At 46.0% G+C, this 19,759-nt stretch overlaps 1 protein-coding gene and 2 long non-coding RNA genes across 3 annotated transcripts in view; 1 reads left to right on the top strand and 2 right to left on the bottom strand.

Annotated features, from left to right (window-relative positions):
• LOC119217450 (teneurin-3) overlaps positions 1-19,759 on the top strand; it is a 209,371-nt gene that overhangs the window by 67,410 nt on the left and 122,202 nt on the right.
• Positions 2,373-2,965, bottom strand: LOC134132752 (uncharacterized). The gene is made up of 2 exons (XR_009956947.1): positions 2,656-2,965; positions 2,373-2,527 (listed from the first exon to the last, which is right to left on the bottom strand). It is a non-coding gene; the product is annotated as an uncharacterized LOC134132752 (long non-coding RNA).
• On the bottom strand, positions 7,197-7,662 carry LOC134132753 (uncharacterized). The gene is made up of 2 exons (XR_009956948.1): positions 7,480-7,662; positions 7,197-7,351 (listed from the first exon to the last, which is right to left on the bottom strand). It is a non-coding gene; the product is annotated as an uncharacterized LOC134132753 (long non-coding RNA).

The following is a 19,759-nucleotide window of genomic DNA, read 5'->3' on the forward strand; positions in this document are numbered from 1 at the left end:
GATATAAATTTGAAGTATTATTGTTTTCACCACATGCTATTGTGCATCTCCCTCTCCTCTCCTACACACATACACACACACACACACTCACTCACACGGATGAAGAATCCAAGTGGAAAGGTTCATAGCGTGGCTGTTTCTTGTGGATGGATCAGGTCAGGTTGTGCATTGTGAGCAATGGCATGTGGAACATATTCCAACAGGTGGAATAAAGAAGGATGTATAGTCACACCTGACAATGAATCAGAGCCCATCACTATTTTTCCAAATCCCTTTTGGGGCAGCAGCCCATATGTCGCATTATCTGTCCATTGCACCCTTGCAACCTGATTGATAGGTATTACGTAGACTAAGCCAGACTGACATGTAACATGGTTTTAGTTTGTTGTCTCTGTATTCTGAGGTGCAGTGGACATTTGAACCTCTAGAGGTCACCAGTTTGTGACTGTCATCATTAGCCCTCTAGTTGCAGTCTTGTCATTTAAAGCACTGTTCTGCAAACAAATAGCAAAATTGGATGCTTCTATACTAAAACAAAAGTTGAAATAGAAGCCTATTTTTTTCAGCGTTACTCAGTTCAACTCAAGCTCAGTTTGACCTGGATGAATAGTGCCTCTTTGTATTGTGTTGTATGAAGGAAGCCATGGGAGCATGGAGTCACTCCGAGTGTGTGTGTGTGTGTGTGTGTGTGTGTGTGTGTGTGTGAGAGCTTTCTGTGAGATTGCTGATCTCCACTGTATAGAAAAGGCAAACCAGCAAACAGCATTACTAGCTGTATTCAATCATACCATGGCCTCTCTCTCTCTTACAAACCCCCCCCCACACACACACACACACACACACACAGCTGGTCCTGGAGTCTAAGGTCTCTAATTGAAACCCTCTATTTGTTTAGAACCCTGCTCGCAGAACACACACTCCCTACAGCTTCTGGTGAGGGCTACACATGCTGCCTGTGTGTGTCTGACACAGAGAGGGCCGAGGAAGCCATGTTTCTCCTGATGCATTTTCAGCAGTTGTTTTAAATAACCGGGAATAGTTTCAGTCTGTTCTCCTCATTATGTGGTTACATTACAGTTTGACCTATATGAAGAGCTTAACTGAGATTATTTTGACCAGCTTTGCTTTGGCAGAGCAACCAGAGTAGAGAATGCGTCATACCATGGTTAAATTTTCTCAACCCTGGGTTTTGGACCTCAGACTAAAGTAGATTAGAAGTACGCAAATACCAAATCAACAAATGATTGTATAATGTCATCAGCATTGGTCCTTTTTTTTTTTACCCCAACCAAGAAAGACACTGAACTTCAAGTCATATTCTAATAGTAGATTTACTCCCTGTTCTTTGTGGTTTGCTCATATTTCACAGTTCCGATCCACCACCGTCTTTCAGCTGAACAAACTTTGGATATTTGTGAACGGCTCATTTAGCCTCATTTATATCACTTTAACATGAAGTGGGATGTATTATCATTACCAGAATTCCTGTAGCTGATATTGTACCTTCCTTTGATCCTAAGGTCTTGTTTTGAATTTAATTGGATTTAGACTAATTGTTTTAACCTTAACTTGTGTTTGTTTGTTCTATTTTTGTAGTTCTAGGTTAGCAGTGTCCTTCACCCTAAAACACTGTAGTAGTCTATTCTCAAGCAGACAGTCCATCTCCCCGTATCCTTCACTCAGTCTAGGTGGAAGCTTTGCAGTGACTTCATGCCGTTGTCTGAATGACAGATCTGAAGGTCCCCAGGACTCCAGGACCTGTGTGATGGGTTTCAAAAAGTGTCTGTTAGACCTAAATGTTTTTCTAACTAGGACGCTGTAGAAAGGCCTCCTCACGGACCTTTGGAACAGAACTTGATGCTTACTGAAGGCATTCCAGTTAGAGTTACTTGAACGTCTACCATTAAAACGAAAATAGATTTAATAGCAATCTCTCTTAAATATTAAAACAAAGTCTCACAGCCTCATGTTCTTTTAACAAGACGCAGTCTCTGTTTGTCTAAAGTAAATCCTCAGTCAAAAGTCAACATGTTTCAACAAAATATGTAAAGAATTAATAATTAGAAAGATTTTTTCATCTGAGAAAATATTTGTCTTCAATCTGTCCTTTTTGCAGATGAGCTTTTCCTAGTGAACGTTTTCCCTTTTGTCTTTCACTTCCAGCTGAGGTTCATTCACCTCCATGGCTCAGCTACTATTCAACAGCACTATACATTGTATAACAATGAAATATACACAAAACAATTATTATCATTATCATTATCATCATTATTTAGGGTTAAATAATCAAAGGGAAAATCTCAGCCAAAACTCAAAATGTCAGGTTGGGACATGGCTGGACCCAAATGCAGAACGGACAGACACAGCCGTCAGGAGGTGAGTGAATACTTTATTAATCAACACGACTGGAGGTGCAGCAGGAGCGGGCGTGAGGGGTGCAGGTGAAGGAGGGGGTCCCGGGTGATGATCTCCTTGACAGTGCGCGGTGCCCGGTGGTCCTCCCACGTGCAGGAACAGACAGGTGTAACTGAAACCAAGGAGGTGAGACAAGAGGTGAGTAACAGGATTTAAACTGAATGACAAGAGAACTACTTTCGGCTCTCGGCTCGACTGGGTGCTGGTCACTGAGACTCGCGAAGACTGAGGTCGACATACGTGACGTGAGTAACGATCCGACGTCGGCCGGTTGTCAGGCTCTCCCTCTTATCCCCTGGTGATTGTGGCTCCGGTGCAGGTGTGCGATTGCAGAGCTGAGACAGGTGCGTGCGAAGCCAACCTCTCCCAGATCCACCAGAGGGAGACCTAAACCAGCCTTTACCTGGGTCCAGAGGGAGGGACTCTGACAGTACCCCTCCCCCCACGACCGCCACCAGGCGGTCCACCTGGAGCCCCCGGCTTCCGCCGATAAAACTCCCGGATCATGCTGGGGTCCAGGATCAGGCGCCGGGAAACCCAACACCTCTCTTCCGGCCCATAACCCTCCCAGTCTACCAAAAACTGGTAGCCCCTTCCTCGGCGTCGGGAGTCCATAACCCTCTTTACTGTATAGGCTGGGGCCCCGTCAATAATTCGGGGAGGCGGCAGAGGAGGTGGGGGGGGAAGGAGGTGACAAACCGATACCGGTTTAACGCAGGACACATGGAACGCTGGGTGTACCCGAAGGGACCGAGGGAGCTTGAGACGGACCACCGTGGGGTTGATGATGCGTTCGATGGGGAAGGGGCCGATGAACCTTTGCAATAGTTTCCTGGAGTCCGTGCGGAGGGGAAGGTCTTTGGTTGACAGCCATACCTTGTCTCCAACAGAGTATGAGGGTGCCGGGGTGCGTCGGCGGTTAGCCTGTTGCTGGTACTGCTCAGAGGCTCTCAGCAAGGATGCCCGGGCGCGGTGCCAGGTCCGATGGCATCGGCGAAACTGCTGCTGTATCGAAGGTACGGCCAGCTCCTTCTCCTGGGACGGGAACAAGGGAGGTTGATAGCCGTAAACACACTGGAATGGGGACATACCTGTCGCTGTGGTGGGAAGCGTGTTGTGGGCGTACTCCGCCCAAGGGATCTGCTCAGACCAGGTGGAGGGTTCAGAGGAAGCCAGGCATCGTAGGGTAGACTCCATCTTCTGGTTGGCCCTCTCTGCCTGGCCGTTAGTCTGAGGATGGAACCCGGAAGAGAGGCTGGCAGTAGCTCCCACTGCCGTGCAAAAGGCCCTCCACACTGCTGATGCAAACTGAGGGCCGCGGTCCGAAACAATGTCGGTAGGCAGGCCATGAATACGGAATACCTCCCTCACCATAATGTCCGCTGTCTCTTTGGCCGTTGGGAGCTTGGGCAAGGGCAGGAAATGAGCAAATTTACTGAACCTGTCCACGATCGTTAACACCACCGTGTTACCCCTGGACGTGGGAAGTCCAGTGACAAAGTCCATGGCTAGGTGGGACCAGGGACGATGAGGGATGGGCAATGGCCTCAATAGCCCCATGCTTGGCCGGTTAGAGCCCTTGTTCCGTGCGCACACCGGACAAGCCGCCACGTACATCCGAACATCCTCCCCCATAGCAGGCCACCAGAACCGTCGTCGCAGAAAGGACATGGTACGTGCGACGCCCGGGTGACAGGTCAGCTTGGAGGCATGGCCCCACTCCAACACTGCCGGTCGCGTCCCCTCGGGGACAAACAGCCTCCCCGGAGGTCCCTTACCCGGGCCCGGGTCCTTCCTAAGGGCTGCCCGAACCGTTCCTTCAATGCCCCATTGGAGGGCTCCCACTACCCGCCTCAATGGCAGGATGGTCTCTGGTGGCGTCCTCGTCTCCTCCTCCTTTGAGAAGACCCTGGACAGGGCGTCAGGCTTCCCATTCTGGGATCCGGGTCTGTAAGACAGAACAAAATCAAAGCGTCCAAAGAATAGCGCCCACCTAGCCTGTCGGGCATTTAGTCGTTTGGCACTCCGGATATATTCAAGGTTTTTGTGGTCCGTCCACACCACAAACGGTTGGTCCGCCCCCTCCAGCCAATGCCTCCACTCCTCCAGGGCCAGTTTCACCGCGAGCAACTCCCTATTGCCGATGTCATAGTTCCTCTCCGCCGGTGACAGCCGATGGGAGAGGAATGCGCAGGGATGGAGCTTGTTGTCCTCCTTGGCTCTCTGGGAGAGTACTGCCCCAGCTCCGACCTCCGATGCGTCGACCTCTACCACGAACTGTAGAGACGGGTCCGGTTGGGCGAGAATGGGTGCCGACGTGAAACGCTCCCTGAGCTCCTGGAAGGCGGACTCTGCCCCAGGAGACCACCGGAACGCTCTAAGATTGGAGGTAAGGTCTGTTAGGGGGGCTGCAATCTGGCTGTAGTTGCGGATGAACCGCCTATAAAAGTTAGAGAACCCTAGAAACCTCTGTAACTCCTTGCGGGAGTTGGGTCTGGGCCACTCCAGGACGGCCTGCACCTTCTGGGGGTCCATTCTTACCTCTCCCTCGGCGATGACATAACCCAGGAAGCTTGTGCACCTGGTGTTAAATTCACACTTCTCCGCTTTCACAAAGAGTCTGTTCTCCAGCAGCCGCTGAAGAACCTGGCGGACGTGCCTCTGGTGTTCCTCCTGATTCTGTGAAAAGACAAGTATGTCGTCCAGGTATACAAAAACAAAGCGACCCAGCATGTCACGTAGGACGTCATTAACTAGGCATTGGAAAACGGCTGGCGCATTAGTTAACCCGAATGGCATAACTAAGTATTCGAAGTGGCCCAGGGGGGTGTTGAACCCTGTGAGCCACTCATCCCCCTCTTGAATGCGGATCAGGTGGTAGGCGTTGCGGAGGTCGAGTTTGGTGAACACAGTGGCACCCTGTAAAGAATCGAACGCAGTGTTCATCAGAGGTAACGGGTACTTGTTTTTGACAGACACGTTATTCAACCCCCGATAGTCTATGCACGGCCTGAGAGTGCCGTCCTTCTTCTTAACAAAGAAGAACCCTGCGCCCAGCGGAGAGGAAGAGGGGCGAATGATTCCAGCTGCCAATGAGTCCCTGATGTAATTCTCCATGGCCTCTCGCTCTGGTCTGGAGATATTGTAGAGTCTGCCTTTGGGTAGGGAGGCCCCGGGCAGCAGTTCAATGTGACAATCGTAAGGCCGATGAGGAGGTAGTGATAGGGCCCGTTGTTTACTAAATACTTCGCCCAGGTCGTGATAAGCGGGTGGTACCAGAGTGAGGTCGGGACCAGGCGTCGAACTCCCCCGCTGGGCACCCTGGGGACGGGCAGACTGTAAACAATTAGCCAGACAGAAATCACTCCAACTCAGAATACAGCTGGTGGACCAGTCAACTGAAGGATTGTGCTTTGCTAACCAGGGGTAGCCCAGCACAACCGGTACCAGAGGGGACTTAAAAACAAGAAAACTGATCTGCTCAAAATGGTTACCTGAGATTTGCAGCTGGACCGGCTCCGTCCTGTCCGTGATTCTGGCCAGTAGTCTGCCATCTAGGGAGTTAGCCTCAATAACCTCCTCTAACGGAATTCTACGGAGTCCTAATTGGTCTACAAGTTTATGGTCCATAAAATTGTCATCGGCCCCGGAGTCTATGAGTCCCTCCACTGCCATTGCTGCAGTGCCGTTGCTGACTGAAATCTTCAGCGGAGTCCGTGATGTGTGGGGGGAGGGGCATAGACTCTCGCTCGCTAGAATCCTCCTTACTTCTAGTGAGCGGGGCCGTTTCCCCCCTTTAATGGGCAACGAGAGCGAAAGTGACCCGACCTGCCACAATATAGACAGCTGTTAGTTGTTCGTCTGCGCAGAAGCTCCGCCTCCGAAATCTGGTAACGGCCCAGTTGCATGGGTTCGGGGTCTGTAACCGTCTCAGGAGTGTCGACTCTGACGCACGGCGCTCCCCTTGGTGCCGAGCCGTGCTCACGCCTCCGCTCCCTATTACGGTTATTAATCCGTGTGGTGAGACAGATCAGCTCCTCCAGTCCCTGTGGCTCCGGGTAGGAGAGCAGACTGTCCTTAATGCCCTCATTTAATCCGTTGTAGAACACCCCCTGTAGTGCCTCCTCATCCCAACCACTCTCCGCAGCTAGGATACGGAACTCTATGCTGTAATCGGCGACACTGCGTGTCCCTTGCCGCAGTGATAATAATCGCTTTGAAGCGTCTTTTCCCCGAACGGGGTGATCGAATATCTTCCGCATCTCCGCGGTAAATAACTCACATGACTGGGCGAGTGCGCCCTGCTTCTCCCACACGGCAGATGCCCATTCCAAAGCCTCCCCGCGCAATAATCCGATGATGTAGGAGATCTTGGCTCGCTCGCTCCGGTAGGAGCGGGGCTGTTGCTCGAACACAAGTCCTACCTGTATCAGAAACGAGCGGCACCGGCCGCTGTGTCCGTCATATCTCTCCGGCGTGGGGACCTGGGGCTCGTGGTCTGGCATGGACATGACCACAGAAACGGGTTCAGGCGGGCTCTGAACCGGAGGCTGGGGTGGTGCGCTGAGGTGCGCCTGGATCGCGGCGATACTGTTAGACAGGGAGTCCAGGCTGGCCATTATTCCCTGCAGGGAGGACTGGTGCTGCCCCAACATGGCTCCTTGGGACGAGATCGCCTGACGTACCGTGTCGAGGTTTGCTGGGTCCATTGATGGTCGGATCGTTCTGTCAGGTTGGGACATGGCTGGACCCAAATGCAGAACGGACAGACACAGCCGTCAGGAGGTGAGTGAATACTTTATTAATCAACACGACTGGAGGTGCAGCAGGAGCGGGCGTGAGGGGTGCAGGTGAAGGAGGGGGTCCCGGGTGATGATCTCCTTGACAGTGCGCGGTGCCCGGTGGTCCTCCCACGTGCAGGAACAGACAGGTGTAACTGAAACCAAGGAGGTGAGACAAGAGGTGAGTAACAGGATTTAAACTGAATGACAAGAGAACTACTTTCGGCTCTCGGCTCGACTGGGTGCTGGTCACTGAGACTCGCGAAGACTGAGGTCGACATACGTGACGTGAGTAACGATCCGACGTCGGCCGGTTGTCAGGCTCTCCCTCTTATCCCCTGGTGATTGTGGCTCCGGTGCAGGTGTGCGATTGCAGAGCTGAGACAGGTGCGTGCGAAGCCAACCTCTCCCAGATCCACCAGAGGGAGACCTAAACCAGCCTTTACCTGGGTCCAGAGGGAGGGACTCTGACACAAAATCTAAAACAATTAACATTATTTGCGTCCATATTCATAACGTCATCGTTTACGGACTTTTCATTTTACAAAATGTAACTCTTTCATTGCTGTACTCAGTTCCATAAAAGGTGACAGGAAACAAACAGTCCACTGACCAATGAGCTAAGGACATAACACCACCTTCTACACACAGAGCCACGTGTGATTCTATCATGCTGGCTTGTGGAAAACATCTTTGCGCAGCCATTCATTTGGTTTAATTTCACAAAAAAGTAGTATTCTTTAGGGCTTGAGCTGCATGTTGTTGTGTGTGTGTTGTAAACCACAAGTGGGTTGAACAACTGATGCCAACCATTTATCCTAAATGGTTTAGTCCAACACCGTATGATCTTAGTCATAACTGTTATTTAGAAAAAAGGGGCTGCGGAGAGATTGGCATGCTAATGTCCGTAACACACACACACACACACACGCACACACACATTCATACGTGTAGGCTGCTCTCTGTTTTGCGCACACACACACACGCACACACACCCACACAGATACTGGTCAAGATGATTACTGTTATTTTGTAGTCTGGCCAGGAGGCTGAAATGTCCAACCTTCTCACACACACACACACACACACAGCCAGCACCGCAGTGAGAGGGAGCTACACTACGTTATCTCACCATCGACTCAAATCCCCTCCTAGTGAATGAAGGATTAGGAAAGAGGAGAAAGCGCTCTTTCTTTCCCTCCCTGCTGACGGTTTAGAGAGCTTGCCTCATTGCTTTTTCCTCCTCTCTAATTCACCAGTTGTCTTGTTTAAGCCAGTCTCCGTTTCTCTCCCTGTGTCCTCCCTCTCCCTTGTCTTCCCCTCACACGCCTCTTTCATTCCCATCTCTCCCTGGCCTTCTCGCTCTCTAAGGTTGTGAACCTGCCCAGTAGGGGTCCCTCCCAATGAACTGAAAGAGCTTGAGAACTGTTATCACACACACACACACACACACACACACACACACACACACATTCAAATGGCGGGAACAGCTGAACTTCCCCCGGATCATACACAAACAAATACACACACACCTCCCCCTCTCTCTATCGATCACACACACCCAAGGCCTATGGAGTCTGTATTGTGTGTGTTAGAAAAGCTTCACTGCTGGGGGGGGATAGAAATTGAGAAAAAGAAAAGTCCAGTGAGTACAGAATTCTCACCCAACAGACAATTGGGATGTGAAATGGGGAAAAGGATAGCACTGTGGTTTGTCTTCGATGTGGTGGGACATTGAGGAATGTATGAGATTCAGATGAAATCCCTTCTCCTTCAATGGATCTGCTGAAGCAGCAAAACAAGGATACTGTTTTCAGAACCGTTAGCAACACAAGACTGAAAAGTACTACGACTACCTACACCTCTGTCTGTATAAGGTGTAACACTAAAAGACCATAAGTCATTTGATCCTTTTTGGTGCATACATACAGTTTGCTTTCCCACTACATAAAGATGAGGACAATTAACCCACAAGTGGGGGGTCATTTTAGTCCCAGCATGGAGACATGGATAGATACACACATAGTGCCCGTAGCAAGGGACACACAAAGAAACCGATATAGCAGGGGAATACGTACTAAAGGCAGTGGCATTAAGGATAACTCTACCTTTAATATCCTCATCTCCTTGCCAGTGGCCTCTATGCCAAAATCCATACTCCATTAACCTCTATGGGGGATAATGCTTATATCATTAGCTTGTGTGTCTGTGTGAGAGTGAGGAGGATGATGATGATGATGATGATGAAGATGTATGGGTTAATAAAATATTTAGTTTCTGTGTGTCATGACAAAATTAGTTCTTTAGGAACCAAATCTTTTTATTTCAGAATGAGATGAGATGATCATAAAAATGAAACGTGTAGAGGGAGCTTTTACACATTAGGTAAACATGTGACGCCACGTAGGTCGTGTTCTCCAGTCGGGAGCAGTACTCTCAGGTGTCACGGCCTGAATGCTTATTGTCATATAGACTCTTCTACCACAAATATTTTTGGAGAATTTAGAATCAGGTTGACATTAGGAGAACGAGTACCTAATGTCTGTCTCCCAATTCACCATTTATATAAATAACGTCCATGATACCAGCAAAAGGGACTTGAGTGTCCTTTCTGAAATGTGTGGAAGCATCTGACCGTGGGTTGTCTGAAACAGTTTACAGTGTGCAGCCGGTAGAAGCACATGGTCCTCCAGTAAAGATTGTTTCTGGCTCTCCACAGGGACCATGCTGTAATACAGGAGGACACACACGCTCTCCTCCTTCATAACTCACACAGAGCTGGAACCTGTGGTTTTCCAGAGGACCCTCCATTGGCATTATGCACTAGAGTCCATCAGACCCCTTGGTGTCCGTCTATCCTCTCTTTGGAGAACCGGAAGGAGAACATTGGAGTGTGTGTGTGTTCATGCTTGTGTATGTGCAGGACTGCACAGTAAAAGGCTGCCCATGCATGACAGAAGGGGATGAATGTCAATTTCCTTCCAAGCGATATCCTCAGTCGCTTGTAACACATATTTAGGTAAGGACTAACAGTAATGTACACAACGTGTGTGTGTGTGTGTGTGTGTGTGGTGTTTCTTTAAGACAAAACACTCTAGTGTGATGTATGGATAATAAGGATTGTAAGATATTATTGACATAGATAATTTTTAATGAAAATCCCCATGTCATTACTTATTTTCTATTCACTATTTTTATGTAAAATAGATCCATTCACAATGTAATTGATGTTTTGTATTTGTTATATATATATAATATTTTTAATGATATATATATATATATAATAAATACAAAATATTATGTTGTTTATATATATTACTCATATATATATATCACTTATAAATGTTTGAATAAATGTTAATGTTTGACAATAGACCATTTTTTATTTAATTTCAATACAGCAGATTAAGCATTAGTTTACTTGTGAAATTTGTGAAGTTGTGCAATTTATCTTAATCCAGTAAAGTAATTTACACTAAATACAGTAAATATCAATAACCACTTGGAGTATGAAATACAATTTTATTCTGTAATTACACACACAGTAAGTGTTACACACGCCTCACACACAGCACTCACTTTCATCTCTAAACACACACACACACAGACACACTAACGCGTCTGTACAAACGCTAGAACACAATCATATTGTATTATACTTTCTCCGTTAGTTTTTTTGTATTTATTTAAAATTGAGGTCAAGATTACAATTTCAATGACAAGTAAGTGTTGTGGTGTGTGTATCTTTGCGTGTGTTCAAAGTGTGTTTGTGCGCGTGTGTGTGTGTGTGTCTGCAGTCCCTTTTTGTCACACCTCTTTCCGTACCTTTGGTTTATACAGCTGTTTGCGCATGCACGCACACGCGCACGCCCCCTAAATGTGGGAGGGCGCGCGTGAGTCGGGTGTGAGCGGCTGAGAGGTGAAGTTTCTGTGCTATGAATACATTTGTGGTCGAGAAATCCGGACGATCAGAGCAAAAGAATGCACACGAGGAGGGGGAGAGGGGGGGAGGAGTGCCTCTCGGCCCGGCACGCCTCCTCCTCTCCTTTCTCGTCTACACCTCCAGCCTCCAAATGGACATATCCCTCCTTCTGTCTCACCCTCCCTCCTCTCACTCTTCTCTATCTCTCTCTCGCTCTAACGCACCCCCCTCGTTGTCAGCCAATCACAACGTCCCGTGCGCTCCTGCTGGCCTCATGACTCCGCCCCCCTCCGGGCTGAACCAGCAAGATAGCTCCGAACTTACGGAAGCAAAGAGGGAGGGAGAGGGAGAGAGAGGGAGAGAGGCACGCTGCAGAGGTGGCAGAGGCAGACGAGAAGACGGTGCTCACACACACGCACACACACGCGCGCGCGGTCACACGCACTGACAAGAACGAAGGGAACCGAGGAGAGAGTTGTCTTTGGTCTCTCCATCCCTCACGTGCAGCGCGAGGCTGGATGAGAAGAAGAAGAAGAGCTGAGGGGGAGCCCCACAGATAGAGCTCGAGCGAGAGGGAGGCTGTTACCCCTCCCGCAGCGGCAGGCCGACCCGGGCTGGATCCTATGTGTTTCGGGGAGCATTAACCCTTCGAGCCGGGCGACACTGGAGCCCCCCCAGACAAGGTAACACAACCGCGAGCGGTTTCATTTGTGTTGTCCCTTATCCTCCTCAAGGCGGGCAAGGTGTCGTTTGCGCGCGCGTGTATCGAGGAATTGCCTCTTGTTTTGTAAATCCACTGATTGAATGTAAACTCCCAGTCAATCCGCGTGTGCGTGCGCGTTAAATAGTGCCCGTCTGGGGCCTCATGGTGGGATTCGGTGAGAAAGTGAGCGGAGCGCTGTGGATTCTCCTTTTTCTTCCCTCTCATTTTTCCCTCTTTCCACACTCTCGTGTTTCTTTTATTATTTTCCCCCTGAAGTCATGTTCTCTCTCTCTCTCTTGGCTTCCTCCCTTCTTGGCCATCGTCACACTTTTACACTCTTTGATATTTAGTATGTCTGCACTCACTCAGTCACTTCCTCAGGTGCACCAGTAATTCACTTGTTCACTACAGTATCTCTCTGCTTCACACACGTATCAATCATAAGGTCTGCTTTTGAGGCCATTAGGGGAATTATTGAGATGTGGGATATTACCTTCGTTTGGGGGCCGATCGATGTGGAGGACATAATGAGACAGAGACAAATCATGTCAACCATTGTAACCCAAGACGTTTGAGGCCCAGGTGTCTCCCCACGACCCCCCCCCCCCCGTTAGTCCTGTGTGTGTGAGTGTGTGTGTGTGTGGGGGGGGCGCTTACAAACAAGGTCCACAGCCATCAGATGGATGTTAATGCCATATTTAATATCAAACCCAAATAATATCAGTCAGATGTGGACAAGAAGGTATGAAACGTATACCAGCAATGTAATAATGTAATAATTATAATAAAAAAAAAAAATATTATTATCATGATAATTACCACAAAGATTATATTATAAATAACTAATTTAATAGCACACAATGAACTATGGGGTTAAGAAGAAGAAGCCTGCAAATAGTTCTACATACTAAGATTTCTAGTTTGAATATATACCTAATTTATATATGTAATATGTAAACATTTTATATATATATCCATTTTTATTTATATAATTCACATTAATATCTATATAGATATACAAAGTAGTAGACAGTATATATACACATTTCTTCTTTTTTCTTTTCTATTATTTTTAACAAAGTGGTTAAGTGTAGATTGACTGAGAAAACTCTATTTTCTACTCTATTGGTTCAACACTTTTTTTCTTATTTGTAATATATACATTTGTAATACATATATAGGTCCGTATTGGTAACTAAGGGATTAAATTCCTAGATAACAGTCTAATTTACGACAAATCTAACCCTTAGAATCTGTACATTTGTTTACTACATGTTAAATACTGTACAATATATTAATATGTGCTTTTCCCCCATTACTAGACAAAAGTATAAAAGAGACTTATTATATATATTAGGGCAGAGGCCCCAGGCGTAAGCGATGGACAACTCATCCGGTATCAGTACGGCAGATCCTCACTGCTATCCTTTTCTTGTGTAATGTTTATGTATTCAACTTCCCTTATTTTATCCTGTAAAGAAATTCTGACAGCTACTCAGTGGTGATGGAAACTTATTTTGTTGGTTCATGCATATTTTCTTTCCCTATGATCTTTCCCTATGAATGAACTAAAAGAACGGTTGTCTTCAGACACAAATGAGTTTAGAACCTCGCTGTCCGTCACTCTGAAGGCTGTGAGTAAACTGTGTTTAACCCAGTTAACCCAGGAAGGCGTCAGCATATCTGAAGTGACTTTCTGAACCTTTAACGCTTCTGCTTTGAGCCTAGTGTTTTTTGAAAGGCGTGTGTGTCTGTGTGTCTGTGTGTGTGTGTGTGAGGGTTCGGGGGACTGGGCTTTTGGTTTTTGCCTAATCGCTTCCAGACACTGAGATTTGCATTCCATTACTCTGTCGGTGTGTGTGTCTTCTCCTCTTACTGCCCCCCATCCCCCTCATACACACCGACTGTTACCTTTTCAATTAGAAACATCCATTTTACAGACACTCCTGTAAAAATAGTGTGCACGAGTTACAGAGCAAAAGAGAGAGCAACTGAGGGATCAAAGGAATGAAAGTGTTACGGTCAGAGGAGAACAATGAAGCTTTTGGGGACATGGGGGGGGGGGGGGGGGAGGCTGATAGAGGGGAGAAACACATGTAGCTGATTAAGATTCTACTGCCCCTATTAGGAGTGATCAGATGGTAAAGTGGCCATAACATGACATATCCCTGTCAGATTGAATACATTTGTCCTGCCATTTGGGATGTATCAACAGAATCTTTTACGTGTGTGTGTGTGTGTGTGTGTGTGTGAGCAATGTCTCAGTAAAGTGAGATGATGGTCAGTAATGGTGCACATGCGTGCTTTAGAATATTAGTAATACGTGGCAGAGCCTTTGTCAGAAGTCCTTGTGGACGGGACTGAGTGAGTGACATTCTGCTGGATATAACAGGTGATTTATTTTGTGCACATATAAGGACTCTTCCTGCTCCTCTGGAATGCTTTAGTGGATTAGTCGGACTGAGAGCTGCGGACCAACCGCTGTGAGAGAAATGCAGTCAGTCAAGCAGCACAGACAGCAGCTGCATTCCACTGGTGCAGTAGAAGCCCAAAAAGTCTTTATTTGATAAAGTTAGTAGGCAGCGGAATATTAAGTGTTAAACTGTGCAATCTGCATGTGGTTCTCAGACGTAATAAAACTAGAATGGCCATCGCGTTCACAGCTGGACAGGTAAGGCATGAACAACTAATCATACTCACTATCAAAGAAGAAGAAGATTAATTTGAATGGATATAAAGATCAGAACCAATGACACCTTCTATTTAGAATAACGGACTGAACTGAGCCTGCACTGCTTTGAACAATGAAGGAGAGTAAATATCCCTATAAAACCTCTCCAGGTGATCACCTACATTAACGCCCCTATTGTCACATCAAATATAAATTACCTTACATTTCCAAATAAGATATATGAAGATTGGATGAAGGCGGGTTCAAATACTTTATGTTGATTTGATTACATCATTTTGGATGTCTCTTTTGTGTCTTCATGAATCAGAAAATACTGTCAACAGCCATTAAAAAAACTCTTTGACTCCCTTTTCTTTATTAATAAAATAATGTATAAATCAGGGTATGAATGACAAATGGACAAATCTGTAAACACCTTGAAATTATAGAGATCAATGAAACCGTGTATCAGTACATTGCTCCACTTCACATTGGTGTATATGATTAATCATCAATATAGTGTGTCCGTTTAAAAGGAAGCGTTGCTTCTGATTGGACCCACTGTGGCATTAGTTACTTCCAGGATGTTGGTGGGCGGAGCCAGTTTCAGGCCCACTGCGCTTCACATGAGGATTTTATTCCTCTGCAGGTTTTATCAGATTATTTTAGATGTATTTGCAGATTATAGGAAACTGTGTGTGTGTGTGTGTGTGTGTGTGTGTGTGTGTGTGTGTGTGTGTGTGTGTGTGTGTGTGCAAAGGACTGACAACGGGACAGACAATGTGTCCAGTCAACCATTATATGACCTGCTGGATCCCACCACCGGGAAGCTGCACACACACACACACACACACATTCACATGAGCAACCATGCGTGGCCTGCAGGAACACACACACACTGTGCCAGTGTTCCTGGTCCATGTTTGAGGGATTCATCCTGCTTTGAAGGAACTTGACTCTCTTATCTCCTTAATTTCTCATCCCTGCACTTTCCTTCAATCTACAGCCCCCCCATACACTCACACACACACAACCTATCACGCAGTATCTCTCTCTGGCGCTCTCTCTCTCCACAAATAGAGCACTATCTCCTAGCAACAAGGCCTTTGAGAGTGATGTGTGAGATAGATTGGGTGTCTGCGATATAGGGGCCTGTGTGTGTGTGTGTATTTATGTTTCAAAGCTAGAAAGATGATGAAAGTCATCAGACAAAGGACATCACTTTGAAACAGGAGTTAAGCAACAAATGTGAGTCAGTGGCCTTGCAAGTATAGTCATGTGTTTCTGTGTGTGGTTGTCATTTTCTTGATGGACTGTGTTTGTCTAGATGGGGCTATCGCTCAGAAAATATACATTTTCAATTATTCCTAAAATGCCTCACACCCACACACACACTCGCAGGGATGTGCTATCTAACATTATTCTTAGCTAAGAATTCTTTAACACACACAAAGATTTACTGGAGTTCACACACAACACTCACTGGGGGGCAGCACACACGGTCCAGCTCCTTTTATATTATTTTCACAGTATTTTCCTTTTTATTATTTTTCATGACATCGTTGTGCTTTTATAGTTAATTCATCATGCAAGTGAAATGTGGGCTGTTTGTGTGCCTTGAATGTGTGTGTGCCTCTGAGAGCGTTCTACTTGCCCCTGTGTGTATTAGTGTGTGTGTATGCATTTGTAAGACAGCTCCCTCAAAGAGAGCACAGCGCTATCCCACCTTATCACTAATTCAAAAGGACGAATAAAAGAAGAAAACATTGCGCTGCTCATTTCAGGAGTGAAGACAGATCAAAAGAAGCAGCCACAGTGTCCACGACTCGCAGGAATGATTATGCACGTAAAGACTGAGGTCACCACAGGTGGCATCGACAGTAAGAGAAATATTCCGGACGTGCTGAGAGACTTGAGTATGCAATACACCAGTGAAGGGGGGGTCAGTGGGCCCACATGGGTGTCGCTGCTTCATCAGCACACCGCCACAACAAAAACAACAACAGGCATAACCGACATGACCATGCGTGCCCCCCAGTGCGGCTCAGGGCAAAGAAGCAGAGAAGTGCGACACTGTTAAATGTGGAATGGATGTATTGTTGCACTCTTCCCAACTTCCATTTTAACCATTTTAACATCAAGTATATGTTTTTTAAAATATGTGGATTTGTAATTTTATAAATAATATATGTTTTTCTATATTATAATGCAATTAATTCAAAACAAAGAAACAACAGTCCTATTTATTTTTGAATTTGATCTGAAATATGAACAGCGAATGAATGTTCGGATACATAATTTCAATGCATAAATATTCAGTGCTAGAAATTCAATCACCTTTTTATTTTAACCCCCGATAGCACAGATTTACTTCCATAAAATAGCTGTTGCAATAGTGGCAAAGGCACTTTCCTGAACAATCAGAATACAAAACTAGTAAGAAGCAGTAAAATGTAGACTATGGTGATTATTTTTAAGATGTACGTAACTTCAGTTAGAAGGTTAATTGGGGTTTAAGATTGCTAATAATTATTTGTGGTCGACTAGTGTTGTCCACTGTACTGTACAGTGTTTAACCCACCATTGAACCCTTGATTGCATTAGGTATTAAATGAAACCCCTCAATTGTAAATCCTGTTTTTTGACGTGACACATGGCAGCAAAGTGCTGTCTCATATTTACACAACTCAAAGCCCTCACAGACTCTCACACGCAACTGTCTACGTGACCTCAGTCACTCAGGGGGGTCAAGGGGGAGACTGGCATTGGGCCCTGTACTCAAGAGCAAGCTTTTCAGTCCAATCTTTGGGCTTGTTAGTGAAGTGAAATCAGTACTTTGCCTGCGTTACACGTACAAGGCGTGTATAATCAATGCCATGTGGTTTTCGTTCATATTTTTCTGTAAGCTAATACTAATATTAATGTCATTTCAAAAAGCTGTCGCGGGAACAGGCTGGTAAAAAAGGGAACCATACAAATGTTTTATGTATTAAAATTATAGATAAATATAGTAGTATCATTTCATATATCATATATTTGTGATATTGTAAGTATCGGGTATCATGCTATTTATGGGAGGTATCGCGTTTAGGTCATAATTTTGACATTGTGACTACACTAAATGGGACCTTATGAACAATTGATGTTTCTAATTGAATAATAATGATACTATTCATAATGATTCACAAATAATGATAACAACTATAAAATGTAATTCAAATGTATTAGCGCATCCTGTCTATTCATCCGGGAACGAAAGCTCAGTGGCTGTCAATCTGCATTAAAACATTTATAAAAGTAATGGGTTTATCAAGGTGTAGTGAATGAGTCACACATGGAAATATGGTTCATGTAGAGGTCTATTCAGACTTCTACCTGAATGCAGAAAGTGTCTTGTATACAGAGGTCATCTTACCTCATGACCGTTCTTTTGTCCACAGTTCCCACATTAAGTCTTATCACTGTCGTTACTTTCCACGTTATCACTTCCTGTAGTACGATATCGGTGAAGGGAGAATAAAAAGAGAGAGCGAGGGAGAGGAAGGTTCCACAAGGCCGAGAGAAGAAAGAGGGAGCAGGTTAAGTGATGAGGTACAAGCTGACTAAGTGTTTCTTATCAGACGCATAGTCCAGATGGTTGGCCAGCACACCTCTTTCTCCCCTTCCTCCTTACGCCGCTCCCATTTCCTGCATCTCTTCACACTTGTAATCCCTTTTTCCTTTCAATGGAATCTTTGCGTGGAGAATTCCACTGTGACCTCCTAGATATAAATTGTGAGGCCCATCGGATAAACGCTGACCGTGTCTGATAGAGAAGCCTTTCTCCTGAAAGAGCTGCATTCACTGCATCACTGTCGGCTGCAATTACAATTACGTCACGACGGCCTCGTCCAGTCTTTGTGAAAAGCTGCAGTTTTCTAAACTTTACTGCGAGGAACCGGTAACAGGTGATGAGACAGTCTCTATGTGACCTTTCTTTGCACTCTATGACCTCTTTAGGCCACAGGGATTGCCAAAATCAACACACCCTGGAAGTGGTGTGAAGCACATGTTTCATCATCTATTGCTATTGTTTGCCTCACACCATTGAGAGTGTTCAAAAATAACTTCATATCTCTTGTTTAATCATTTAAAAAACAATGTTAAGACCCCTTGATTTTACAAATATTTTATTTTTTGTAGTAATACAACAGCAATTGTTGGCTACTGCCCAATAGTAGGGGGGAATAGTAGCACACTGCGGGTAGATGGTAACATTCCAGAGAGCACTAAGAAATAGCAACCTAAAATACACCCACAGCCCTCGTCTCACCAGGAGGCCCCTCTCAGGTCTTATCTAGCTGCTGAGGGAAATGAAGACTGACGATGTGACGGTGAAAGGAACCACGGGCACCCGGGGGTGGTGTGTGTGTGTGTGGGGGGGGGGGGCGCAGCACAGAGAATGTGTGTGAATTTTTGTTTTGTTGTGTTTACCTGAATGTGGCTCTCAGTTCCTGTTGTTGTTTCTGTGGTGCTCTGCTTCCTGTAGGGAGGCGTCCCCCCCTTTGTTTCAATCCAAACATATCGGACCAGCGATCTGCTCATTTGTGTCCTTCATTCCTCTTGAATGAACAGAACTACACAGAGAGCCTCGGCTTCAGTTACCAACAACCTAAAAGGCATCATGGTCCTGCTTATTGTTGTGGTGGTCTCGCATGAATTCCCTGGTGGGGGTGTTTAGTGTCTCAGTGGGGGGTGGAGAATCCTTGTAGTTTCAGAGGGAGCGCGGTGAGGACGGTGTGGAGCAGCTGTGTCTTCTGATGGATGGATGGATGGATGGATGGATGGATGGATGGCTGGGCGCGTAACCGCTCAATAACAGCCTGCAATCCTTTAGTGTACGTGTGGGTGTTTCCAGATGCTTTGGGACTGATGACGACACACAAACACACACACACACACCTTATTCATTCCAGTTAGAATTGAGCGCTTTTACTGTGTTTATGTGATGTCTCCTTTGTATTTAGGAACTTCTTGTATTTGTGGAGACTCAGCAGATAACTCGTTACTGGAAATGTTTACAAACAGAATTCATGATGATGTCTGATTTGTAACTAATAGTGGAATCAGAGAGGAATAAAGGAACTCTATGGGAGTAACCAGTAAAGAAACTGCATACACAGAACGCACTTAACCCCATGGCCCTCTTATGTTTACCCCCCTCCGATCACTCCCTTCTTCTCCTTTACCCCTCCTCCACCTCTTTCCATCTCTTTTGTTTGGTTGTG

This window comes from Pungitius pungitius, chromosome 9, assembly GCF_949316345.1.
Source record: "Pungitius pungitius chromosome 9, fPunPun2.1, whole genome shotgun sequence".
In the NCBI taxonomy this organism is placed as follows: domain Eukaryota; kingdom Metazoa; phylum Chordata; class Actinopteri; order Perciformes; family Gasterosteidae; genus Pungitius; species Pungitius pungitius.